Source organism: Anabrus simplex, chromosome 7, assembly GCF_040414725.1.
Source record: "Anabrus simplex isolate iqAnaSimp1 chromosome 7, ASM4041472v1, whole genome shotgun sequence".
Taxonomy (NCBI): domain Eukaryota; kingdom Metazoa; phylum Arthropoda; class Insecta; order Orthoptera; family Tettigoniidae; genus Anabrus; species Anabrus simplex.
The window spans coordinates 142,320,196-142,348,065 of NC_090271.1; the positions used below are offsets into that span (position 1 = coordinate 142,320,196).

The 27,870-nt window shown below is 37.8% G+C and overlaps 1 protein-coding gene across 8 annotated transcripts in view; it reads left to right on the plus strand.

Annotated features, from left to right (window-relative positions):
• gek (serine/threonine-protein kinase gek) overlaps nt 1-27,870 on the plus strand; it is a 736,940-nt gene that overhangs the window by 526,559 nt on the left and 182,511 nt on the right. The window lies entirely within an intron of this gene.

The following is a 27,870-nucleotide window of genomic DNA, read 5'->3' on the forward strand; positions in this document are numbered from 1 at the left end:
CATGATTTGTCCTGAGTCAGTTCAGTCTAGTCCATATGTTCCTCATTAGTTCCCTGTATTTTCCTGGTAGGATTTGTAATGCCTTGATTGTTAATTAGTGCTGAGTTCCAAACCTGATGCCATTCTTCTTTGATGTTGAATCCACCTTGCGATACTTGAGTTCCTAGATGTTAGCTGGCTTCAGAGATCATCATTTAGGACCTCCTGGACTGGGAGACATTGCAAATGGTTGGGATGGTGCACTTTATTCCATTCTCGTAGTATTGCATCCTGTCATTTAAGTTGTGGTGAGGGGATATTGCTTCATACTACTGTATTTGCACATTTACACAGTAGTGCTTGAAAGGACTAGGATATTAGAGACAAGCTTTCATTGTCTTGCAAATATATGTAGTATTTTAGTCCTCATGTATGGGTGACAGTTTCTTTTCATCATAATATAGTGCAGTATTTACCATATATACCTAGGTACATTTTTCTCGGAATGTAGCAAATAAAAACTGGGGTGCAGCATTATTTGAAATAAGGTTGGTAGCGCTTGACCTCAAACAATGGATCCCATTACAGTATGTTGTTGTCCGGCTTTGGTCTGTGTGGCATCAGTAGTATGTTAGAAGTGAAGTGTGAACAAAGAGTTAAGTATGGCTACAAGTTCTTGTTGTAGCTTGTTCACACTTAAGAAAAGCTTAGCATTATTGAAGATGCAGAGAACATTGGAAAACATGCTGCAGGAAGAAAGTGTGATGTCAGAGAATGTTGGATTCACAACTGGCCAAAAAAAAATGTGACTTCAAGAAAGAAATTAGTAATTGATGAGCATTTTGCAGCCAAAAAGAGAAGCATCTGGAGCTCATAGGAAAAAAAAGCCTGTGTGATTACGCAGATGACAGACCATACGTATACACAGTTACAAGCGAGTTTGGTAACTCCGAGCTTTAGATATAGCCAAGGAACTAGGCACTGGAACTGGGCTTGAAAGCTAGCCAGGGATGGCGTACAAGATTTTTAAAATTACAATGGATTAGGCTTCCATAGATGAACTTGAATTGCTCATTGGCTTCCAGGTGATTACGAAGAAAACGTATTGAATTTTCATCACTACATAATAATTTGCACTGAGAATATCATATATACCATCTCAGATTGGTAACAATGATCAAACATCAGTCTATTTCAAAACACCTCTTGACAATACTGTCAACAGGAAAGGAACCCCAGCGTATTGATATGAACTGGCGGCAACGAAAAACAAAGGTCGTGTTGTGTATAACTGGCAGTGCATGAAAGCTACCACCTTACATGATATTTAAAAGATAAAACATCCTGAAAGTATCAGTGAAAGATATACTGGCAAGAGCAAATTCAGAAGGTTGGATGGACCTTGTGGTTGAATGGGTGATGTATGTTCGGCAACGTCACTCAGGCGCACTGCTAAATTTACGTAACACGTGCTTCTACAGACACACAGCTTGAAGTGCGAGAGAAGTTGCAACGAGGGAAAACTGATTTGGTGATTATCCCTGGAGGTCTAACATCCATCCTCCAAACACTAGATGTGTGTATAAACCAACCATTCAGAGCAGCGCTGAAACAACGATGTACTCAATGGATAGCTGATGAAAAACCGGAGTTCATGTAGAGTGGAAAAAAAATAATTTGGTCAAAAGGGACTCAGATTTGTGAGTGGGTAAAATGTGTATGGGATTCTATTCCGCTACCACTGGTGAAAAAGTTCTTCAAAAAATGTGGTATCGTGAATTCACTTGACGGAACTAAGGTTGTTTTTCTGTGGGAAGATGGCAACGACAAATATAATCCCTCTGCTAGTGATGACGAAGATGATGCCATTATTGACTGTAATATTTTACTTCATGTATTAACATGATGAAAGTTGTCATTAGCTTCTTTTTTTTTTTTAAGGTAGAGTCCTGGATGGTTCTGCAATAGCATGTGAAGTAATGACACACTTCTTCAAAAAAAAAAAAATATATATATATATATATTTTAAAATAAATAAATAAAATTATCTGGATTGAAGCAACTTATTTATTACAAAGCCTATTTATTATTAAAACAAAGCAGAGTTTTCCACCAAATTACAGTGACCTTCATCAGGGTGTGTGAATGTCTGCCTCCGACAGTGATCATTGAAATTCTTGAACGAACGTTGAAGTCACAAACATACTATCCGCAGTCTGCCCACTAACTGGACTCGTGTATCATCGTGCTGTGCTGTGGTGGTTGGGTGTGAAGTTACTGATTCGCCGCCCTCTGCGACAGTTCCAGGAGTGTGTCACGCCGTGCCGCGGTGGTGTTATGCCTGTATTTATGGAGAACATGTCTCTATGTATTTGATAACTTGAAGCCATCTTCCCTGTTGATGTTATTTGGGCACAGCTCTATCTCTGTGGCTTCCCGCACACTCGAGCATGGAAGTCTTTTACATGTGCAATGACCCTCGCCTGCTCAAAGAGGGATTTGATGACCTGTACCGTAGAAGTGTTCTATGGCAGCAGTGTTGCCAACTTAGCAGAATTTCTGCTAAATTTGGTGGAATTAGAAGACTGCCGGTGGAGAAATATATCATTTAGCGGACAGCGGATTTTTTGGCGGAATTCTAGATTTATTATAGCGGAATTTAGTGGTTTATCCAGTTTATGGTTTTTCTAAATTTTGTACTCCAGTCTGTCTCCAAGCTATTCCGTATTTCTTATCAGGAGCTAGCAATCACATTAGGAAAACATGTTATTTAGATTTGATGTTATGAGATCATGTTGTCGTAAATTTGCAATGCGTGGGGAAAGGGTACTTATCTCTCAGTTGATGAATGACGACAGATAATGAAACTGTGAGAGAGTAGCATTTATATTTATGCTATGAAGGAATACCGTTTAATGAACTGGCCTGTTCTGTGTGTGGCCCTTGAGGTAGGGGATTCACCTAGTTTGCACCCGGCACCAAAACGTCTACAAGCTTTAGTTCGCCAGCTCGCAGGCAGGGGTTAATGCCAGTGAAACTCACAGATCAGGTGAGTGCGGACATTTATTATTATTATTATTATTATTATTGCTCTTTTTTGCTAGTGGCTTTACGTCGCACCGACACAGATAGGTCTTACGGCGATGATAGGATAGGAAAGGCCTCGGAGTTGGAAGGGTAGCGGCCATGGCCATAATTAAGGTACAGCCCCAGCATTTGCCTGGTGTGAAAATAGTAAACCACGGAAAACCATCTTCAGGGCTGCCGACAGTGGGATTTGAACCCACTATCTCCCGGATGCAATCTTACAGCCGCGCGCCTCTAACTGCACGGCCAACTCGCCCGGTTTGCTCATTTTTATTGCTCATTATTTGAGATCGGATTTCTTGGCGGAATTTTAGCAGATTTTTAGTAGTATTTAGCGGATCTTGAAAATATAAATTGTCAACACTGTATGGCAGACTGGCTTATTGCTTTTTCTGTGGAGGATGAAGATGACTGACTTGATGTGCTCATTCACCCTGATGCTAATAAGCCTTTCTGTCATGCCAATATATGAGCGACTATCAACCACACGGAACTTCATAGACGCCCAGTGTTTCAAGAGGTGGGGTTTTTTTTTATTTATTTTTTTTTTTTTTTTTTTTTTTTTTTCCCACTGGTCGAAACAGGGATTTGAACTTCTGGTCTGTGGTGAAAACTGGAATTAAACTACCTAAGAATGCACCCTATTCTTTCAGTTATACTTGCTACGTAAGGAAGAAATACCTTTTTCTTTTTTCTGTAGTCCTGGTTTGTACTATCCGTATTAGGCTCCTTGATCTTCACAGCTCGTGCTATGTTTCGTGATATATAGTTGTTTTTCTTCATGGATGTTGTCAATTCTCTTAATGCACCCAATTGTATGTTTTAAAATCAGTTTTTCTGGAGGCGGTCAGAGAATGTAGTTCTGGTTTCTACATTTTGGGGACAAAAGGAATTCCATGGATCATAAGAATTAAGCAGTTTAATTGAATCGTGCAGTCGAGTAAGGAACTAAGTCAGATTTTGCTACTTTTCAGGAGAGCAAAAAAACTGATTTTCTTCGACACGCTTCAATGAATAATTCCCATTATTTTATATAATATTTAGTTCAGTGATAGATATGTAACGGAGGTAACAGGAAAATGTTCAAGAAAAATTTATAAATTTTATGACCGTTTGAACTTTTTTGAGTTCCTTTCTCCAATAATACCGGAAAAAATTTTGAGTTTGGGAATAAATCTCTCATACAAACTACACCAATATTTGTTATATATTAAACATAGCATAATGCAATACATAAGCACTGTTTACAGTTTATCCAACAGAAAAAATCAGGGAAAACAAATACAAATGACCTTGAAGCGCCAAATAACTACAGTATTACAACTGAGACTACTAACCTAAGGGGAATTCATTGGCTGCGAAATAATGTCCAAATAAAATGCCAAAGCATCCTCATTCGCAACATATTTCAACAGCTTACGCAAGTCCTTTATCTTCTCAGCTTTTATTGGAACCCCACCCTCTGGATATGCTGCCATTGGTTGCAAGGAAAATGTGCAAAAGTTACCTTTCCCAAGATGAAACGTATGTTTCACAATGCTGTTTATGAAGGGAAGTGCTACAAGAACTTCTGGTTTCTCTGCCCTATATCTGTATTCTTTAAACGAAGGAGAAAATGCAATCTTTCCAGCACGAGGAGTATTCTTTGTCGATGTTTCAGCTGATAGTCACTTTTTTTAAAAACTCAGCCCACCACTTGTCAAAATTAAGTACTGCACTTGAGTCTACTAACTTAACTGTAACATTTGCTTTGCTGTTTACAGTAATTGCCATATACTCTTCGATAGTATAAACTCTCTCTACTTTCTTAATGTTTTTCTTAAATACCCCAAAGTCCCTGTCGCATGGTAGGAATGAATGACCCCTCTCGGGAAAGTACTGTCTAATCTCCTTAAATCGATTTGAAGCTGCCAGGCCTAGCATTAGTCTTATGACCGTATGGTTCTTATTTTGGCCTGGAGAACCATCAGAGAAAACGTGTAACTGGTCAACATTTTCTGACACAAATTCGTCTATATAATCTTTCAGGAAAGAAGCAACTTCATTCGCACCCTTCTTTCCTTGGCCTTCATGATACATATACACAACACACTTGTCCGTTGTAAGATCATGAATACAAAACACATTCACCCACAACTGTCTCATGTAAAACACTTCTTGCACCGGTATGTGTGGCAGGGGCAGATTTTGCATAAAGTCAAAGGCAAGGCCTGTCACTTTGTCATTTGTTCTGCATAGTGTTGCAATTTCTTTCAAAGACCTGTAGAATTTCCTGCTTCTTCTTTTATGAACATCATATTCAGCCTGAGCTGCACGCTTTGCTGATTCACAAATATGTGGACTCCTAAGTTTAGCTGTGAACTCCTCACATTTGCTGCAGACATCGATCTGTGGTTGTCCGAATCGGTAGTTATAATTCTCAACAAAATAAGTCCTGTAGAAGCTGTACTTGACTCCACACTCCGGGTATTTTGTGACAAACATTTTGTGCATTTCTTTAATAGTTAAGCGGGCATCTAAGTAATGCACTTCTTTCCCTCCATTCCCTTCAGAGGGAATGATTGAATATGATCGGATATCAGTTTAGTGACATCTTCCGGTATCTTTCTGGTATTTGGATTGGTTCCTCTCTTGTCCCTGGGAATTTCTCCATGAAGAAGAAGAAGCATTGTGATACGGAATAGTCTTTTCTGGGTGACGGCATGTATGCTCATAAAAGCTGAACGACATACCTTCTTTCTATTGTTGCCATCCATAACAAAGTAAGTGAAACTTGCTGCTCGCTGCTTTGAATTTTCATTCCTTGGTCTTTTGGTCTTAATTTCATTCTTCTCGATGAGGCGCTGCAAGTGTAAATCTTGTGCATCCTTACTGGGAAGTTGAAGAAACTTGGAAAGAATGGACATGCAAGCCTCTTCGTTGATAATCTCAAAGCACTTCTTTCTGCATCTAGAAGAATAACATATTATTAATACTAAGTATAAATCTGTACCATACGTATTGTTATCTAAAACAAGAGTAGAAAGTTTGGTTGCATGTTAGAATATTATTTACTAAACAATCCCTAGTGATGCTTCTCAAGCTCCTTACTTACCTGCAGTCAGAACCGGTTTCTTTGCCTTCCACAACTCTCCCACGTTTATTCACATATGCTAGTCCTCTGAGTCTTGCGTGTTTCAGAACACTATGTTTATGGCCCTCAGGCTGTGCTTTCCTTTTCTGAGTCATATTCTCAAACGTAATACAAAGATCACTTTGTCATCCACCGAGATACAAACTGAAATACTGTACACTATAACCCACCATGTACCGTACGATTTCTGTTTCCCTCCAGTATGTTGTCCTTTGTGTTGTACCAACGCCGTAAATTGAAATATCCCCTGTTATACCTACATCGCATGCAACGTGCAGCAAAGAATGGAACTAAGTCATGAATAGCAAGTGGTGAAGAAACGCACTAAGTCATCGACTTAGTGCGTTTCTTCACAATATGCCTGATGTCCATCCACTGTTTCTCCCACAAGGAGAAGGCTGACTTATTTCTTTCCTTTACCAAATGATAGATCTTGGTTATGTGAGGTAAATGAGGCAATAAAATGAAAATGGCCGATTTTGACTTAGTTCCCTACTCGACTGCACGATTCAATTATATACTTACCAGATATTGTAATAAGAGTTTAATCATGGTTGGGAAATTATATAATGGGTGCAAACATTTTGTTACGGAACTGAAGTGTGTATCATAGAGATAGGATAGGAATGGTAGGAGAGGGAGTATTCCTTTTGATGAAAGAAGAATTTCTAAGCTACGAAAAAATTAAAGATAAAAAACATGAAATTCTAGGTGTAAGGCTCATTACTAAAGATAATAGGCAACCTGAAGTCTTTGGAGTGTACAGACTGGGAAAGGGTAGCACTGATGCTGATACAGAAATATTTGATAAGATAATCAGTTGTGTTGAAAACGATATGGAAAGTAATGTGATTGTAGCGTGAGATCTCAGTTTACCAAATGTCAATTGGGAAGGTAATGCGAACGACAGGAAGCATGACTAACAAATGGCAAATAAGTTAATATGGGAAGGACAGCTGATTCAGAAAGTGATGGAAACAACTAGAGCAGGGCCTCTCAAACGCCCAAAATCTCACGCGTGCAGAGCAAGGCGCAAGAGATTCGTGCACTGTGCATCGCTGCCGCTCGGTATGGCTTGGATCAACGCTTCGTCTCTGGGCTTCTCGGCTAAGCACGGCTCTACTCGGCTATACTCGGCTCAACTCAGCCCGGGTGTGGAGCACTACGGCGCGAGTGGGGCAGAGGGAGACAGGCGGAGCGAGCGAGAGAGGCGTGAGGAAAGAGAGAGTAAGCGCTATTGCTCCAAATCGAGGAGTGGGGGGTCTGCACTCTGGTCAACCAAGCTAAGTCGTCTTTTGCACCGTGCACAGTGCATGCACCACGCGCATGCACCCTGAGAGGCCCTGAACTAGAGAGAAGAATATTCTAGATGTGATGCTGGTAAAACCAGATGAGGTCTATAGAAAAACCGAAGTAATAGATTTTATTAGTGATCACAAAGCTGTTTTTGTCGTAGTTAAAAATAAATGTGATAGAAAGGAAGGTCTTAAAAGTAGGACTAATAGGCAGTACCATATGGCTGATAAAACAGGCATCAGGTAGTTTTTAAAAACTAACTGTAATTGGAGGAAAACAGTAAATAAAAAAGTAAACAGACTCTGGGATGGGTTTAAAGTAATTGTTAAAGAATGTGAAAACAGGTTTGTACCTGTAAAGGTGTTAAGGAATGGTAAAGACCCACTATATTGTAACAGAGAAGTAAAGAGACTGCACGGAGGAGGTGCAGATTGGAAAGAAATAGTTAGAAATGGCTGTGGAAGTAAGGAGAAATTAAAAGAACTTAAAGGAAATTAAATCTAGCAAAGAAGTCAGCTAAAGATAACATGATCGGAAGCATATTTGGCAGTCATACTAATTTTAGTGAAAAAATGGAAGGGTATGTATAAGTACTTTAGGGTAGAAACAGGTTCCAAGAAGGACATTCCAGGAATCATTAATGAACAAGAGGAGTGTGTATGTGAGGATCTTCGAAAGGCAGTATTCAGTCAGCAGTATGTCAAGATTGTTGGTTACAGGGATAATGTCCAGTTAGAGGAGGTGACTAAAACAATATTACAATTCACCTATGATAACGACATTTACAGTAAGATACAAAAAATTGAAAACTAGGAAAGCGGCTCAATTGATAAGATTTCGAGGGATATGTTAAAGACAATTGGTTGGGGGTATAGTACCATATCTGAAGTACTTATTTGATTATTGTTTCCATGAATGAGCTATACTAAACGAATGGAGAGTTGCTATAGTTGCCCCTCTGTATAAAGGAAAAGGTGACGGACATAAATCCGAAAATTACAGGCCAGTCAGTTTGACACGCATTGCACGTTAGCTTTGTTGGAAATGCATTCTTTCTGATTGTATTAGACATGTTTTCAAAATTAATAACTGGTTCGATAGAAGGCAGTGTGGATTTAGGAAAGGTTATTCCACTGAAGCTCAACTTGTTGGATTCCAGCAAGATATAGCAGATATCTTGAATTCAGGTCAAATCGATTGTATCGGGATTGACCTGTCTTAGGCATTTGATAGGGTGGGTCATGGGAGACTACTGGCAAAAATGAGTGCAATAGGTGTAGACAAAAGTGTGACTGAATGGGTGGCTATATTTCTAGAAAATAGATCTGAGAGAATTAGAGTAGGCGAAACTTTACCTGACCCTGTAATAATTAAGACGGGAATTCCTTAAGACAGTATTATTGGACTTTTATGTTTTCTTATATTATATATTTACATATTTTACGCCCGCATTGGAGCACTTAAATCAATACATTTGAGTTAATTTCTTCTTTTCTTCTCCCAGAACTTTCTCATCCTCTCCGACCTGGAAGCCCTTTGTGTGTCCGATGTAGTATGTTGTTTCCGTTCAACTGTTTTTAGTTTGAGACTTATGCTTTTGCTCTTCAAAATCCTCTTCTCTTTTCTGTCTTTGATTTGTTACCGAGTTATACCCAATTCTTCCAAATCATCCTGAACTTCTTTGAACCAATTGTTATTGATTTTATTTTTCAAAAAGTAATCAAATAGTTGTTTCAATATCCTGGTGTCTGGTAATCTTCATATGTGACAGAGAAAAAAGAAATTCTTCTTTTACGCATTGTAGATATTATTGATTCACATTCACAATAGACAATGTTGTTAGGCAACAATCTCCACTGTCCATCAACTTGGTGTTTTTTATTAATAATTGTTGTAAGAATTCTGTCAGTTTTCTGTAATTTGTCTGTTGTAGATTTTACATTTAATTTGAATAAAGTTTCATTAGCATACATTGCTTCTGGTTTAATTATGGAATTATAGTGTTTCAGCTTAGCGTTTATCAAAAGAGATTTTTTTTTTTATATAGGTTGGCCAGGTAAGTCTTTGTGCTTGTTTAAATTTAGTTGTTCTGTGTTCTATTGCTTCTTTTTCATTTGTGTTCCATGTTATTATTTCCCCAAGATATTTGAATTTCTGAACAATTTTAATCTCTTTATTACTGTTCAGTTGAATAACTGGTAAATCAACTTTAAAAGTTGGCATCATTTCTGTTTTTTCAAATGAAATTTGTAATCCCAGTTTTTTGGCTATAATTTCTAGTTGTTCAATTTGAAATTTGGCCTCTTCTATTGTATTTGCAATTAATGCTAAATCATCCGCAAAAGCAAGGCAGTTGAGTTTAATACTTCTACCGATCTTGATAGTTGGTTGGCATTTCTTGTTCCATTCACGCATAAACTTCTCCAATTAAATAACAATGGTGAGAGTCCGTCTCCTTGTCGAAGTCCAGTTCTTATAGTGAATGATTCTGATAATTCACCTCTAAATTTAACTTTTGCCTTCGTATTTTTAAAAGTCGTACTAATGAGGTTAACAAGTGTTTGGTGTAATCCAAATTCTTTAAGGCTTTTTAATAATGATTCACGATGAATACTGTCGTATTCTTTTTTTAAATCTACAAATATGATGACTAGACCCTTACTTCGAACTCTTTGGTGCTTCATTATCCATTTTTAAACTAATGATTTGATCTGGACAGCTTCTACCTGGTCGAAATCCTCCCTGATATTCTCCAAGTTCTTGGTCGAGTTGTTCTTGGATTCTTGTGTATATAATCTTGGATAAAATCTTGTATGTAATATCAAGCAAGGATATCACCCAATAATTATTTGGATCGGAGCGATCACCTTTCTTATGCACCGGGTGGATTATCGCTATATTCCATTCCTTGGGAAGCTTCTCTATGTTCCAAATATCAATGATGTATTTATGTAGGTTTTGAATAATCTGATCATTTGCATTCTTCCATATTTCTGCTACTATTCGATTCTCTCCTGCTGCTTTGTAGTTTTTAAGTGCATTAATTGCTGTTTTCACGTCATTGTAAACTGGTGATACTTTTGTAATGCAGTTTCATTTTTTGGGTTAGGGTCAAATTCTATATATTCCACAGGATCCTCACAATTAAGTAACTCTTTAAAGTATTCTGCAAGGATGTTAGCATTATCTTGATTATTGTGTGCATTTTTCCAGTTTTATTCCTTAACATAAGTGTGGTGGGGGTAAACTTAGATTGATATTGCTTGAATGTTTTGTAATAGTCTCTTGTTTTTTGCTGATTGAATGTTTCCTCCATTGTGTTAAACATTTCCCTTTGATAATTTCTTTTAATTGTCCTAATTTTCTTAGCTGTTTGTCTTCTGGAATTAATTAGTTCTTCTCAAGATTTTTTGGTTTTCCTCTGTTGATCATTTAACCATGCCTTGTGCCTTGCTTGAATTGTTTTGTCACATTCCCCATATCATCACGCATGTTTCTTTCTCCTTTTAATTGGAGCGATTTCTTCAGCTATGGTTTTAAGTTTGTTGATCATCATCTCTAATTTCATTTAAAGGTGTTTTGGATCTCTCTAAATATATTTTATTATTTATTAAGTAACTGGGATCATAATTTCTCCTTGCTTTGAGATGATTACATTTGTGTTTCCTTTTTGGTGTTAAATTGATGTTTATTTTTGAGATATAATGATCCGAGTCAATGTCTACCCCATGGAGGACTCTGACATTATAAATTTCTTTATCATAATCTTTATCCATAGCAACATGATCAATCTGAAACTCTCCCAATTTTATGTTAGGGCATTTCCATGTCATAAGTTTATGTGGTCGCCTCATGAATCTGGTGGTTTCCAAAATGAGTCCATGATCTGCACAAAGTTCAATTAATCTTTGGCCATTTTTGTTCGTTAATTTATGAGCTGGCCATTTTCCCACAACTGTGCGATACTTCTTTTCTCTTCCTATTTTAGCATTGAAATCTCCAAGTAAGATGTTTATATGCTCATCAGGGATCTTCAATTATATGTATTCAAGTTCTTCCCAAAAGTTTTCAACTCCTTCTCATTCTTTATTGTTTTTGTCATTTGTTGGTGCATGGACATTTATTAAAGTATAAGTTTTATTCCCTACTTTAACTGTTTTTTTTTTTCAAAATGGCGCCCGGTAATGACGATGTAGTGTTTTATTCTCCGAGTAAATTAACTGTAAAATGTGACGAAAAGTGCGGAAAATGTCGAAAATTAGTGAAAAATGGAATGTTGTGTGATTCATGTGATCGATGGTGGCATTATAAGTGCGGAAATTGCCCTAGAGACATAAAAACTAATGAAAATGTTGACTGGATTTGTGAGCAGTGTGTTCGGAATGTTGTTGTTGGGGACGGCGTTGACGAAGCACCGAAAACAGTCGATGAGGAATATAAAAGTGCATTAGAAATTATAAACATTCTAAAAAAGGACAATGAGACTCTTAAAGTTGAAAATCAAGAATTTAAAGAAAGACTGCGATCGCTAGAATTTGGGACTGACCATTCTTCGAGTGATATACCGGTACAAGTAACAAGTAACTGTAAAACTAACGTTTTTGTAGTGAACGTGCCCCACAGTAACGTGGTGTCAAGTAGTTCGAGGATGGCCGGCTAAGAAGAAATCTACAACTGAATTTCCAGAAATAAACATTAGAAATAGGTTTTCTGCCCTAAATAATTTAATCCTGGAAGAAAGTGATCGCGCGCGTGAAATCAAATCATCGCGATCCGTTGCCGTGCCGAGTTTAAAATTTAGGCCTAGAATTCAGATTCAAGACCCAGTTAGGCCTAAATCAGCGAAGGTAGCTGTGTTTGGTGATAGCCAAGGAAGGGGAATTGCGGGAGTGATTAACGACGAGAATATAGCAGCAACCAGAGAAGTATATCCAGGAGCTTCTATCAGCAGTGTTGTGGAAAACATAGAAGCAGCAACTAGGAACTTCGGGAGCGGCGATGCAGTGCTTATCATCGGTGGGACGAACGACGTAGCTCGCGACGACGCCAAGAATGTAAGATCACAACTTAAACATACACTAGGGAAGCTGACCCTCACTAACGTTTTTGTAGTGAACGTGCCCCACAGGCATGATTTGAGTAGAGACTCGTGTGTGAACATTGAAGTGGACAAGGTCAATACAGATATTGTTAAAATTTGTAAACATTTTCGGAATACTCAGGTTATTGAATGCAGCAGTTTTGAGAGATACTGTTATACAAAACATGGCCTCCATATAAACAATTCAGGTAAACGAAAGATAGCAAATATTGTTCTAGATTTTATTAATCTTAAGATATGTACTGTAAAACAGGCAACTCCCTTGACTTATAATACTGACCAGGAAAACTAGTAGAAAGAGCCAGCTGTACTTCAAGCTGGCTCAGTCAACTAGAAAAAGAAACTCAGGATAGTAAGGAATTTCAAGTTACCCAATTGCAACAGTCAAGTTTTAGGGAGGAAGGGGGTCTGAGATTGCTCTTGGTAAACTGTCAAAGTGTAGTAAATAAGCAATTAAAATTCGGTACATTGATGGAATCTTATGAGACTGATGTGGTGATAGGAGTGGAATCGTGGTTGAAAGAAGGGGTGGGTAATAGAGAAGTATTTCCAGAAGGGTACACAGTCTATCGTAGAGACCGAGGAGATAAAAAGGGAGGGGGGGTGTTTATTCTGGTGAAGGAAACTTACTGTTCACATGAATGGTTTACCGATGAAAGGGATGAAATATTAGGGATAAAATTAGTTTGTGATAATATGAAGGAGGTGGGAATTACAGGAACATACAGGCCTGGAAGAGAGGAAAGAGACATGGAAATCTTTGAAAAAATAATAGATTATACTCGTAAAATCAACAATAATGATATGGTAATAATTGGGGGAGATCTAAATTTGCCTGAAGTTGAATGGAAAGGAGCTGCAAGTGAAGCCCATGAACAGAAACTGGCAAATAAGTTAATTTGGGAGGGAGGATTTACACAAGTAGTACAAGAACCGACTCGTCTCAATAACTTACTAGATGTATTCTTGGTTAAACCATGGGAAATTGTTGATAAAACTGAGGTAATTGAAGGAATAGGAGACCATAAGGCTGTAATAATGGATGTAGGACTCGTACCAAAAAGGCTTAATAAGAGGGATACACAAGACAAGAAATTGTACAGAAAAACTAAAGTTGATGAATTTGGGACTTACCTTAAATCACAATTCAGTTGTTGGATAAGTGAAGGGAGTAACGTGGATACACTTTGGGCTAAAATTAAAGGAATTATTTGGGAAGGAGAGAAGAGATTTGTACCAGTTAAGAAGGGTAAAATGACCTCAGACCCTGTTTATTATACAAGGGAAATAAGAAAATTAAAAAGAAAATGTAGAATAGTAAACAGGAAAATCAAAGAGGGTAGGGAGAGTAGAGAAACTAGAAAACAGCTAATGAGGGAACTGAATAGAGTGAAAAAGGAAGCAAAAGAGAATTATATGAATGGCATACTTCAAGAGGGTAATGACCACAAAGGGAAATGGAAAAAGCTGTATTCATATATCAGGAATCAAAAAGGAAAAGGAATCCAAATTCCTACAATGGTGGGAGAAGGGGGTGAACACTATTTAACAGATACTGAGAAAGCAAACCTATTTAGTAGGGAATTTAGAGATTCAGTAGATGATTGTCAAGAGTTGGAAACCGAAACAGAAGATAGAGAGGGAGAGAGACAGAGTGAAACAAGAAGCTTCTCATTCACAAACGAAGATATTTTCAGAGAAATCCAACTGCTTCAGCAAGGAAAAGCAGCAGGAAGTGATCAAATTACTGGGGAGGTATTAAAGACAATGGGGTGGTACATAGTGCCTTATTTAAAATTTCTCTTTGACTATGTCATAAATAATAGTGTAATACCAAAGGAATGGAAGGAATCTATAGTAATACCAATTTATAAAGGAAAGGGTGATAAAAGGAAACCAGAGAACTACAGACCAATCAGCCTGACCAGTATAGTTTGTAAAATTCTGGAGAGTTTAATATCGAAGTACATCAGAGGGATATGTGATGATAAAAATTGGTTCATGAGGAGCCAGTATGGATTTAGAAAGAAATTTTCTTGTGAGGCACAACTGGTGGGATTTCAGCAGGACATATCAGATCAGTTGGATTCAGGAGGTCAGTTAGATTGCATAGCCATAGATCTTTCCAAAGCCTTTGATAGAGTGGAACATGGAATATTATTAAAGAAATTGGAGGGAATAGGACTGGACGTAAGGGTTACACGTTGGATAAAAGCATTTCTAAATTCAAGGGTTCAGAAAGTCAAAGTAGGAAATAATGTATCTCAGGAAGAGAAAGTTTGGAAGGGAATTGCACAGGGTAGTATAATCGGTCCGTTACTTTTCTTAATATATGCAAATGATTTACGAAACAATATAACATCAAAAATAAGATTGTATGCAGATGACATAATTGTTTATAGAGAAACAACATTGAGGATTGTTCAGAATTACAAAGGGACTTTGAAAGTATCCAACAATGGGTTGAAGAAAATAATATGAAGGTTAATGGAGGCAAATCAACTGTTACAACTTTTACAAACAGGAGCTTTAAAACTGAATTTGAATATACTTTGGATGAGGTAGTTATCCCAAAAGATGGCAAGTGCAAATATTTAGGTGTGAGATTTGAAAGTAATTTGCACTGGAAGGGTCATATTGATGACATTGTTGGGAAAGCATACAGATCATTACATGTCATAATGAGGCTACTTAAAGGATGCAACAAAGAATTAAAAGAAAAAAGTTACTTGAGTATGGTTCGTCCATTATTGGAATATGCAAACAGTGTTTGGGATCCTCACCAAGAATACCTAATAAAAGAAATAGATAGTGTGCAGAGGAAAGCAGCAAGATTTGTAACAGGGGATTTCAGGAGAAAGAGTAGTGTATCAGAAATGTTAAAGGAACTTGGGTGGGAAACTTTAAGTAAGAGAAGGGAGAAAACTAGACTTATAGGATTATATAGAGCCTATACAGGAGAAGAAGCATGGGGTGATATCCGTGAGAGGCTTCAGTTGGAAAATAATTATATCGGCAGGACTGACCACAAACATAAAATTAGAAGGAATTTTAGCAGAAGCGATTGGGGTAAATTTTCATTCATTGGGAAGGGTGTGAAGGAGTGGAACAGTTTACCAGGGGTAGTGTTTGATCCTTTTCCAAAATCTGTACAGATATTCAAGAAGAGAATAAACAGCAACAGAGAAAATAAATGAAGTGTTAGAGGGCATTCGACCAGTGCAGGTTATTGTGAATAAAAAAATATGTGTGAATAAATTAATTCCATCCCCTGGTCTAAGGAGTTTGGACAGCCAAAGTAGGGGACTGCCTGTAGGGGTGAAGTACAGTGGGGACTTCGAGGGCCCTGGGACCGCTACGGTAGCTGTGAAGGCCCTTCAGGAACTCTGAAAAGTGGTGGCAAAAGGGGCTCTGGTTAAGACGCAGCAGGTCGTTATGCTACTTAGGATCCAGAATGGTAAAAAAAAAAGTAAATAAATAAATGCAATGTAAATATTAATGTTATACCAGTTGTATAGTATCATTTGAAGTAATTCCACATACTGTATATCAGTTGACTATATTTGTAAGTAGTACAGGAGATATTATAAGTAGAATTTTGTAAACAATATAAATTTATTAAGGATGAGCTGTGTGTTTAATAGAAAACATTGTTAGCGTAAATTGTATAATATTGTATTATAGGAAAAATTTTCTTCTCTTGTTAATTTAATATTCAGTGCTAGACAATAATGTATTTTAGTGTACCATTTGCCACCGAGGTAGACACCTCATTTCCAAATAAAGAGATTTTGATGTTTTTGATGTTAGAATGGCCATCCTCGAAGAGTTTGAAGAAAAATCTTCAACTGAGTCTATTATGCTACTATGAACAAGAAAACATACACCAAATTGGGGGATATTCTTCATTACTCTTTTTCCTGGAGGTCCTTTGTAGAGACAATAACCTCCTGATTCAATTGGGTCCTGGTCTGTGTTCCTAAGTTCTTCTAAAGCCATTATTAAAATCCTATGTTGGTCCATCACATCAGTTAAATGTTTTAACTTGCCCACCTTACTTAGTGAATTAATATTTAATGTTGCAAAATATGAAAATTTTCCTGATTTGTTGAACTTCAGTCTCCTCTTACATTGTTGGGTTTGTCCACTGTCTGTCAGCTGTCTGTCAATTGTCTGTTGGGCTTCCAGGCGCTCCGGCTCGGCTAGGTCTTCTACTTGACACCCCACCAATTCCGAGTGGCGTCTTTGTGCAGATCCTTGTTGTTGTTTTTCCACACCTGTGGATTTATTCATTAGAAGACTCATCATCATTGATTGTCTGATCTTTCAATCGAAACATTTCTGACCGAGGTCAGGCTTTACAATTCCAGATGTGATCTGGAAAGGTGATTAATGAAGTATGAATTGGTGATAAACAAAACGCTACAAGTTCATCCTAGTTGTTCAGGACTGGGAGTAGGCATTTCCTCCATACCCCGCAAACGTTATGGTTTTCCCGCCAATACTCGGGTAGCTGATTGCAGTGGTTTCCCACTGGGCGATGGGGTCGCCACATCCCTACGCCAGTTTTCTTATATATATGGCTTTTGGAAGATGATATTCTTCTGTATAGAGTAATAAATAAGTTAAAAGATTGTGAGCAGCTGCAATATGACCTCGATAATGTTGTGAGGTGGACAGTATGCAATGGTATGATGATAAACAGGGTTTAAAGTCAGGTAGTGAGTTCCACAAATAGCAAAAGTCCTCTCAGTTTTAATTACTCATTGATGGGGTGAAAGTTCCTTATGGGAATCATTGTAAGTACCTAGGTGTTAATGTAAGGAAAGATCTTCATTGGGGTAATCGCATAAATGGGATTGTAAATAAAGGGTACAAATCTCTGCACATGGTTATGAGGGTCTTTAGGGGTTGTAGCAAGGATGTAAAGGATAGGGCATATAAGTCTCTTGTAAGACCCTAACTAGAGCATGGTTCTAGTGTATGGGACCCTCACCAGGATTATTTGATTCAAGAACTCGAAAAAATCCAAAGAAATGCAGCCCGATTTGTTCTGGGTGATTTCCGACAAAAGGGTAGCGTTACAAAAATGTTGCAAAGTTTGGGCTGGGAAGACTTGGGAGAAAGGAGATGAGTTACTCGACTAAGCGGTATGTTATAGATGTTGATTCTCATAGGGAACCTGAAATATTTGTCCTGAACGAGTAAATTTATAATACCAATATAAATTTTTTGCTATTTGCTTAACGTCGCACTAACACAGATATGTCTTATGGCGACGATGGGATAGGAAAGGTCTAGGAAGTGGAAGGAAGCAGCCGTGGCCTTAACTCTCTTGGTGCCAGGCGGTAGTGCGAGCATCCACCCTTTAAATTGCCAGAGCCGATCTGGTCGGCCGTTAACAATCCAGTCGGAAGTTGCCAGAGCCGATTACATCGGCCGGCTTAAAATTCTGTGATATATGTAATTTTGAGGCAACCTATAGTGAAGTGCATACTTTTGTTACAACCTGTAGTAAAGGGGCTACACGTCATTGTGTGCCTGGCCTTGCTTTGGCAGTTCTAAGAGGGTGTTATACCTTTCACAAGAGTCGTTTCCTGTGTTTACAAATACCGCTAACCGGTCAGTAAGAGATTGCTCCTTGCAGTGAGTGGTTTTGTGACAGGAAAATGGCATGTTATTCACGTGATAATTTTTCAGCAGGTATTGATGACAATAAATTAATGCAGTATTTAGAACAGTGCGAAGTTAACGCTGATGATTTATCGGATAGCGATAGGGAATTTAGTTCAGAGAGTAGCGACGAAATTATACCGGACACGTCCGCGGAATCACCGCAGCTAAAGGAGAGACGTTTAATTGTGTCTAACAGCACTAAAGCTGCTCTGAATATGGTGGTAGATGAAATTAGTGATAACGAATATGATGATGATGATGATGTCTCCGGAGAACATTTTGTGGAAATTTGTCCCAATGAACCCGACAACATTCCTCAACCTCCTGTCTCCTTCAAGAAAGTTCTTGGACCTAAACATGCCCTACCGTCTGAATCTCCACCCATATCACACTTCTATTTACTTTTCACTTACTCTCTGCTAAACCTTATAGTCACATATAGTCCTCTATCATTACCTAAATGCCGGACTCCGCGGGCGAAGTGTAGCGTGCCTGCCTCTCACCCGGACGTCATGGGTTCGATTCCCGCCCAGGTCAAGAATTTTCGCCTGGTCCTGAGGGTTGGTTCGAGGTTCAGTCAATCTAAGTGACCCTAAATGACTGCAATTGAGGAGATATCTGAGGGTAGGGGACCCCGGTCTGGAAAACCAAGAATAATTACTGAGAGGATCTGTCTCACTGACCATGATTCACCTCGTAAAGTGCAAGTACCGAACTGAGCAGCGGTCGCTTAGTAGTTCAAAGCAAATCATGGCTTTAGTGCCATACATTTCTTAATTTCGTAAATTCTGTTGTATTGTAAAATTATTTTTCTAATATATACTACAACAGAAAACGAGAAACTACTTTTTCTGAAAACAAAAAACTATAATATCAACTACTATTTTTTACTTATTTAATAATTCAGAATTATTTTAATACTGTGTTGTCCACACGTAGAAAATTTGTTGTCAGTATTTGCCAAACATCGATACATACACCGAATTTTATCGGTGAGTAAAATTGTCTTGTTTTTATTAGTGACATATGTTTGAATTTTTATTTTTTACATTTTTATTTTTCTCGTTCAAATTAGTTATTCTATAGAACTGTATTTAGAAATACATTATACATAATTACGTATATTCTTTTGTATCGTAAATTATTTTTTCAAAGTAGATATTGAGAGAGAAAGTGCGAAAATATTTTTCTCTTCCTAAAAATAAACGTTTTCGACAACTATAAATCAACAATAAAACGTTCTTGACTCTTTATATCACCCCCAACCAGTTTCTTATTCTGCGTAGTCGATATGTAGAAAATTTCATGCTGGTATTTGCTATACACCGGTAGATATACGCGAATTTTAAAATACATGTATTTCCACTGAAAACGGCCTGGCACTTTACAGTAGTAGAGTGGAGGCGGAGCTCTGGCCTCTTCCAGCTGATGGGGAGCGGCCGACTAGATCGGCTCTTGGCTCCAAGAGGGTTAATTAAGGTACAGCCCCGACATTTGCCTGGTGTGAAAATAAACCACTGAAAACCATCTTCAGGGCTGCCGACAGTGGGGTTCAAACCCACTATCTCCCGATTACTGGATACTGGATCATCCAGCCATCTTTTCCGGGGTCTTCCTTTCCATCTTCTACCACCTGGATTTCCCTTATAGATCTTCTTGACAGCCCTATTATCTGGCATTCTCTCCACGTGTCCCAACCACCTTAATCTGTTGCTTTTTATTTCGGTTACGATACTTGGATGTCCATAGAGTTCTTCCAATTCCTTGTTTTTCCTTATTCTCCACAATTCCCCTTCCTTCACCTGGCCAAAAATCTTTCTCAGTATTTTTCTCTCCCATCTGTTCAACAGTTCTTTCCCTTTCTTAGCAGATCTGCAAGTTGCAATACGTTGCCTGTATTTTACCCGTACCAAGTAATGGTCCGAATCATAATCAGCTCCCCTACAACTGTCAACTTGTAGTACGTCAGATGCATGTCTCCTATCAATTACTACATGGTCTATTTGATTAAAGGTGACACCATCTGGTGAACACCAAGTGGCTTTCCGTATATTCTTTCTCTGAAACCATGTACTCTTTACCACCATTGAGTTTCCCGTGGCAAAATCAATTAGCCTCTGTCCATTATCATTTGACTCATCATGCAAACTTTCCTTCCCAACTGTCTCCCTATAGGCTTCTTCTTTACCCACTTTAGCGTTGGTCATTGTCCATGTTTCAGAGGCATAAGTTACCACTGGTCGTAAAACTGTTCGATAGACTGTCAACTTTAATCTTCTACCAAGGCTGCGTGATCTAAACACTTTCAATAAAGCTAAGTAAGCCCTATTGCCCGCAGCAATCCTCGCTTTTATTTCCTCTTTCATGTCATTATCTTTTGTCACCAGCACTCCTAAATACTTAAACTTTTCACATCTCTCGTAGTTAATCCCATTTAATTTTATGCACTTGTCTTCCCTTACTACGGTCCTCCTAGATGCAAACAAGTAACGAGTTTTGGCATTATTCACTCTTAGGCCCATTTCACCTCCTTCCTTTTCTAATCTATCCAGTCCTTCCTCTAGGTCTTTCAATCTTCTAGACAGCATATCAACATCATCAGCATAAGCCAGATTCTGTGTTACACGGTTGAACAGCGTACCGCCTGGATTACTGACCTCCACCTTTCTCATCACACGCTCCAAAACCACATTGCAGAGCAGGGTAGATAACACATCCCCTTGCTGCAAACCTTGGTTTACTTCAAACTCTTTAGTAAGATTTTATTTTATTTTAACCATGCATTTAGTACCTGTTAGGGTCATTTGTACCAGTCTTATCAATTTAGTTGGGAACTCCATGTCCATCATTGTTTGATACAGTTTCCTGCTCTTCACACTATCATAAGCCTGCCAAAAGTCCACAAACAGCTGATGCACATCCACATTATATTCATAGCATTTCTCCATTATTTGCCTGACAGTGAAGATGTGATCTGTTGTTGATCTACCCTGTCGAAAGCCACTTTGGTAGTCTCCTAGTATCTGCTCAACCAGTGGAGTGAGTCTCATAGACAAAACCTTGGCTAAGACCTTATAAACCACACTAAGCAAAGATATACCTCTATAATTTTCACAATTTGCTTTATCTTTCTTCTTATGAATTGGGCAAATAATTGCTAAGCTCCAATGCTCTGGCATTTGTTCTGTTTCCCAATCTTCCACAATTAGTTGGTGAACAAGTTGCGTCAACTGCTCACCCCCGTATTTAATCATCTCAGCTGAAATGTTATCACTTCCTGGAGCCTTATTATTCTTCAAGTACTTAATTGCCGTCCTCACTTCTTCTATAGATGGTACAGGCATTGGTTTTAAATCTAGGCTAGGATCGTGCCAAGGCTGCCCATCCACTTCTTCCAATCTCACCGTCTCTGCAGCCACATTCAACAGTTCACTAAAGTATTCCGCCCATCGGTCAAGAATCCGGTCTCTTCCCCCAATCATGTTTCCTTCTTTATCTCTACAGAATACAGCATGTGGTTGAAAACCTTTCTGTATGTCCTTTATTTTCCCATAGAACTTGCGTACTTCTTGCATATCATATTGTTCCTCCAAATCTGTAATCCATTTCCTCTCTGCCTCTCTACAAATTCTGTCTGCCTCTTTCCTCTTCTTCCTAAATTCTTCTACGTATGTTCTTGTTTTCCTGCTGAACATTTTCTTCCTTGCTTCATTTCTTTCCTCAACTGCTCTTCTGCAATCATCATCAAACCATCCTTGCCTTTCGGTCTTTACCTCAACTCCTAGTACTTCATCCGCAGTTTCCTGCAATGCATCCCTCAATAAAATCCACTTTCCTTCGATGTTTTCCACTGCCCAGTTTTGTTGTTTAGCCTCCAATTTCTTCTCCATCCTGCATTCATATAGTTGTGCAGTTTCTTTATCTTTCAATTTTGAGACCATATATCTCCTTGGAGCTTTCCCTTTCTTAGCAGATCTGTAAGTTGCAATACGTTGCCTGTATTTTACCCGTACCAGGTAATGGTCCGAATCACAATCAGCTCCCCTACAACTGTCAACTTGTAGTACGTCAGATGCATGTCTCCTATCAATTACTACATGGTCTATTTGATTAAAGGTGACACCATCTGGTGAACACCAAGTGGCTTTCCGTATATTCTTTCTCTGAAACCATGTACTCTTTACCACCATTGAGTTTCCCATGGCAAAATCAATTAGCCTCTGTCCATTATCATTTGACTCGTCATACAAACTTTCCTTCCCAACTGTCTCCCTATAGGCTTCTTCTTTACCCACTTTAGCGTTGAAATCTCCAAGTATGATTTTTACATCTTGTCTTGGGATGCATTCTATTTCTTGTTCCAATTGTCCATAGAACATATCTTTCTCTTCATCCTCAGCCTCTTCTGTAGGTGCATACACACACACAAGGGTGATATTGAAAAAATGGGCCTTCATCCTTAGAGTGCATATTCTTTCATTTACAGGTTTAAAATTCAAACTGCTGACTTATATCTGTCATCCACTAGGAAGGCTGTGCCACCTATTGTACCTTTGGCTCCTCCACTATGCAGAATTGTATATCTACCACTTCTAAAAACACCATTTCCTTTCCATCTGACTTCCTGAATTGCTGCTATTCCAATATTATATTTCTCCATTTCTTGTTTTAGATTGTTTAGGGCTCCTGGTTTATTCAGGGTTCGTACATTCCAGGTTGCTACATACATATCATATTTCCGTTTGCATCTTCCATTTCCTCGCGTGGGTCGTTTACCATTATCATCAGTCCGGCTATTCTTGTCTGTGAGTTTCGTAACGAGTTGTTTTTCCGATATAGGGTTGTTAGCCCCATGATCAACCCCCAACCTGGAGGACCAGGGTATCCCTCTTAGTCTGGCCTATCACCTTTGACCTGTCCGGCTTGGGTGGCCCTACCAGGAGCTTATGCTCCCGCCGGCATAGCTCTCAGGATCACTTAGGCACGCAAGCTCCCACATCGCGACAAGATGAAGATACCAGCGTTTTCCTATTTCAAATTACATACTATTTCCCTACTTTGGCTAAGAAGGACTTAAGAACTTTCTTACCACCCAACTTGCTAACATGACTGCTACACTCATCTGCTGTTACTGCTACACATTCAGCATATAATTTGCACACTGGTGGCCCATCAACACATTTCCTTCCCCACTGTGGCCTTGAGTTACTGTGGATCTTTTTGTTTGGTTCTTGCTAAATCTCCTGGCCAGTACCTTTATTCTTCAAGTTAGACCTTTACCTTTTTATGAAAAGGTTACTGCCATGACCTAGTTGACTAGGAGGAAGTAGTTGAACCTTATAGAATCCCTCTTATCTGTTGAAGGCCTTGAATACCTTCTGTTTGTAGGCACAATCTCAGCTATGTGGCCCTTTCAGGACTGGAGAGGTGCTGGATTATTGGGATTTTTAGGCCATAACTTCTGGTTTTATAGGGAGGAAAATACCTTATTTTGGAAGAAACCATGCATAGAGTGCTTTGTGAAATTCTGGGTTATCCCCAAACTTCATAACCTGTCCCTTGCCTGTTCCACACGTGCATACATTTTTCAGGTAACATGCGTTTCACCCACTTCATTTTAGTATGGTAGATTGTTACATGTCTGGCAATAAATGAGTTTGCAAAATCATTCTCTTTCTTACATCGATCAAATTTCTTAAGGATATCACATTTTCCACTTAACCCTTTAGTCTACCATTACTTGCGAAAGGAAATATTTCCTTACATACCATTTATTTTTTGGTCACTTTAACATCAATTTGACTAATCACATACAGAAGAATACACAGAGCAGAGTGAGCTTTCAGCTCGTCTATGTGTTGTTGTTGTTGTTGTGTTTGAGTCATCAGTCCATAGACTGGTTTGTTGCAGCTCTCCATGCCACCCTATCCTGTGCTAACCTTTTCATTTCTACGTAACTATTGCATCCTACATCTGCTCTAATCTGCTTGTCATATTCATACCTTGGTCTACCCCTACCGTTCTTACCACCTACACTTCCTTCAAAAAGCAACTGAACAAGTCCTGGGTGTCTTAAGATGTGTCCTATCATTCTATTTCTTCTTCTCGTCAAATTTAGGCAAATCGATCTCCTCTCACCAATTCGATTCATTATCTCTTCATTCGTGATTCGATCTATCCATCTCACCTTCAACATTCTTCTGTAACACCACATTTCAAAAGCTTCTATTCTCTTACTTTCTGAGCTAGTTACCGTCCATGTTTCACCTCCATACAATGCCACGCTCCACACCAAAGTCTTCAAAAACATCTTTTTGATTCCGATATCAATGTTTGAAGTGAGCAAATTGCTTTTCTTAAGAAAGCTCTTTCTTGCTTGTGCTAGTCTGCATTTTATGTCCTCCTTACTTCTGGCATCGTTAGTTATTTTACTACCCAAATAACAATATTCATCTACTTCCTTTAAGACTTCATTTCCTAATCTAATATTTCCTACATCACCTGCCTTAGTTTGAATGCACTCCATTACTTTTGTTTTGGACTTATTTATTTTCATCTTGTACTTCTCACACAAGACCTCATCTATACCATTCAGCAACTTACATAAAATCAGCTTCATGGTCCGTATCGCACTTCAATAGATTCACAATGAAGTATTTATTTATTTTCCACCTAGTCGATACAATGATTGCCTAAGGCAATTTTTATTGGTCAAAAGTGGTACATGTTTCGTATATTAACAACATCTTCAGCCACATAACAATGTTTAGATGAAAAATATAAAATAGACAAAGTAATGCTTTAGAGGAAGTGTCCTTGAAATTAACATAAGATTGACAAGATTAAAACAAACAAATAACTCAAGAGAAAATATATAAATTATTTCTACAATAGAAAGCAGTCGTCAAGGAAACACTTGTACAATATTCCATAGAGAAATTGTCCTAATAAATATTCTTTTCTTAATAATCCATGAAAAAAGATCAATTTATAAATTAAAAATTATACAATTTATAAGTAATTATCGAAATGAAGAAATCCTGATATCACAGTGCGGCTCTTATTATTAATGTAGATGAAAATATAACTAATTCCTAGTTGTCAAATCTTATTAAGCCTGCTTTCCTTTGGAACAGTAACTCCTGTCATTCTTTCACAGTTTTGCGCTGGGTGTAATATTGATGATGCGTTCTTCCTTGTTCTTGCACCTGAGGAGGAGGAGGAGCGGGGGATATAGGTGTGTCAAGAACTTCCTTGCTGTCACCTATAGCTTCAACTGAGGAGGAATAAGTTGTAGGGCTATCTGTAGGTGGAGAAATTCCAATTCTTTTTTCTTGATCCTTCTCAAGCATTTTCAAATATACTAGAATTTGATAATATAATGGATTCTTATATTCTACAGCCTCATTAAGGTTATCATTTTTCTTTACAAGTTGGTCTAGATGAATGTACAGGTCTTCATATGTGTTCATTAAGCTGCCCTTTTTTAACTTTTTTATGATGGTCAGGTCTTGTTCTATGTTTGTAAATTTATGACCTGTGGCAGTCATGTGTGATCCCATTGCTGAGAATCTTCTATGTTTTTCAGCATTCACATGTTCCAAATATCTAACTTTAAAATTGCGGCCAGATTGTCCTATGTATGTGTTCTTACATTCAAAGCATGTGAGTTTATATATACCGGAATCAAAAAATTTATCTTTTTCCGAGAGATTTATTGTATCATGGTTGAAAATACTATGTTTCATGTTGTTATTGGTGGAAAATGCAATTTTGAAATTTTTTCTTTTAAATAAATTTGTTATTACATGAATGTTTGGATTATTATATGTGAACTTGATATATTTTTCAGTTTTACTAGGTTCGACTGCTAATTTAGATTGTTGCTTCTCCGAAAATTTATTAATTATTTTATCAATCATGTTATTGTTGAAACCATTCAAGAGGGCTTGTTGTCGGATAAACAACAGTTCTTTATTCCTTTCAGATTTGGATAAAGGAATACTAAACGCTCTGTTAATGTAACTATAATATGCTGATCTTTTCTGTGCCTCAGGGTGTAACGAGTTGTTCTTGATAGTGGTCAGTGTGAAAGTGGATTTTCTGTGTATTTTGAAAGAAAATCCTTTTTCTTCTCTTGTTGTGACTATGTCCAGAAAATTCAGTGATTTTTCAACTTCTTCTTCTAAAGTGAATTTTATATTGGAATCCAAATTATTCAATATATTTAAAACTTTATTGCTATCGGTGAGTCTGTTATCTATTATAGCGTAAACATCGTCCACATAACGTGTCCAAAAATCCAAACCCTCTATTTGATTAATAATTTTCGTGTGTTCCAAATAGTCTAAGTATATATTAGCATCAGGAATATTGGCTAATATATACTTAGACTATTTGGAACACACGAAAATTATTAATCAAATAGAGGGTTTGGATTTTTGGACACGTTATGTGGACGATGTTTACGCTATAATAGATAACAGACTCACCGATAGCAATAAAGTTTTAAATATATTGAATAATTTGGATTCCAATATAAAATTCACTTTAGAAGAAGAAGTTGAAAAATCACTGAATTTTCTGGACATAGTCACAACAAGAGAAGAAAAAGGATTTTCTTTCAAAATACACAGAAAATCCACTTTCACACTGACCACTATCAAGAACAACTCGTTACACCCTGAGGCACAGAAAAGATCAGCATATTATAGTTACATTAACAGAGCGTTTAGTATTCCTTTATCCAAATCTGAAAGGAATAAAGAACTGTTGTTTATCCGACAACAAGCCCTCTTGAATGGTTTCAACAATAACATGATTGATAAAATAATTAATAAATTTTCGGAGAAGCAACAATCTAAATTAGCAGTCGAACCTAGTAAAACTGAAAAATATATCAAGTTCACATATAATAATCCAAACATTCATGTAATAACAAATTTATTTAAAAGAAAAAATTTCAAAATTGCATTTTCCACCAATAACAACATGAAACATAGTATTTTCAACCATGATACAATAAATCTCTCGGAAAAAGATAAATTTTTTGATTCCGGTATATATAAACTCACATGCTTTGAATGTAAGAACACATACATAGGACAATCTGGCCGCAATTTTAAAGTTAGATATTTGGAACATGTGAATGCTGAAAAACATAGAAGATTCTCAGCAATGGGATCACACATGACTGCCACAGGTCATAAATTTACAAACATAGAACAAGACCTGACCATCATAAAAAAGTTAAAAAAGGGCAGCTTAATGAACACATATGAAGACCTGTACATTCATCTAGACCAACTTGTAAAGAAAAATGATAACCTTAATGAGGCTGTAGAATATAAGAATCCATTATATTATCAAATTCTAGTATATTTGAAAATGCTTGAGAAGGATCAAGAAAAAAGAATTGGAATTTCTCCACCTACAGATAGCCCTACAACTTATTCCTCCTCAGTTGAAGCTATAGGTGACAGCAAGGAAGTTCTTGACACACCTATATCCCCCGCTCCTCCTCCTCCTCAGGTGCAAGAACAAGGAAGAACGCATCATCAATATTACACCCAGCGCAAAACTGTGAAAGAATGACAGG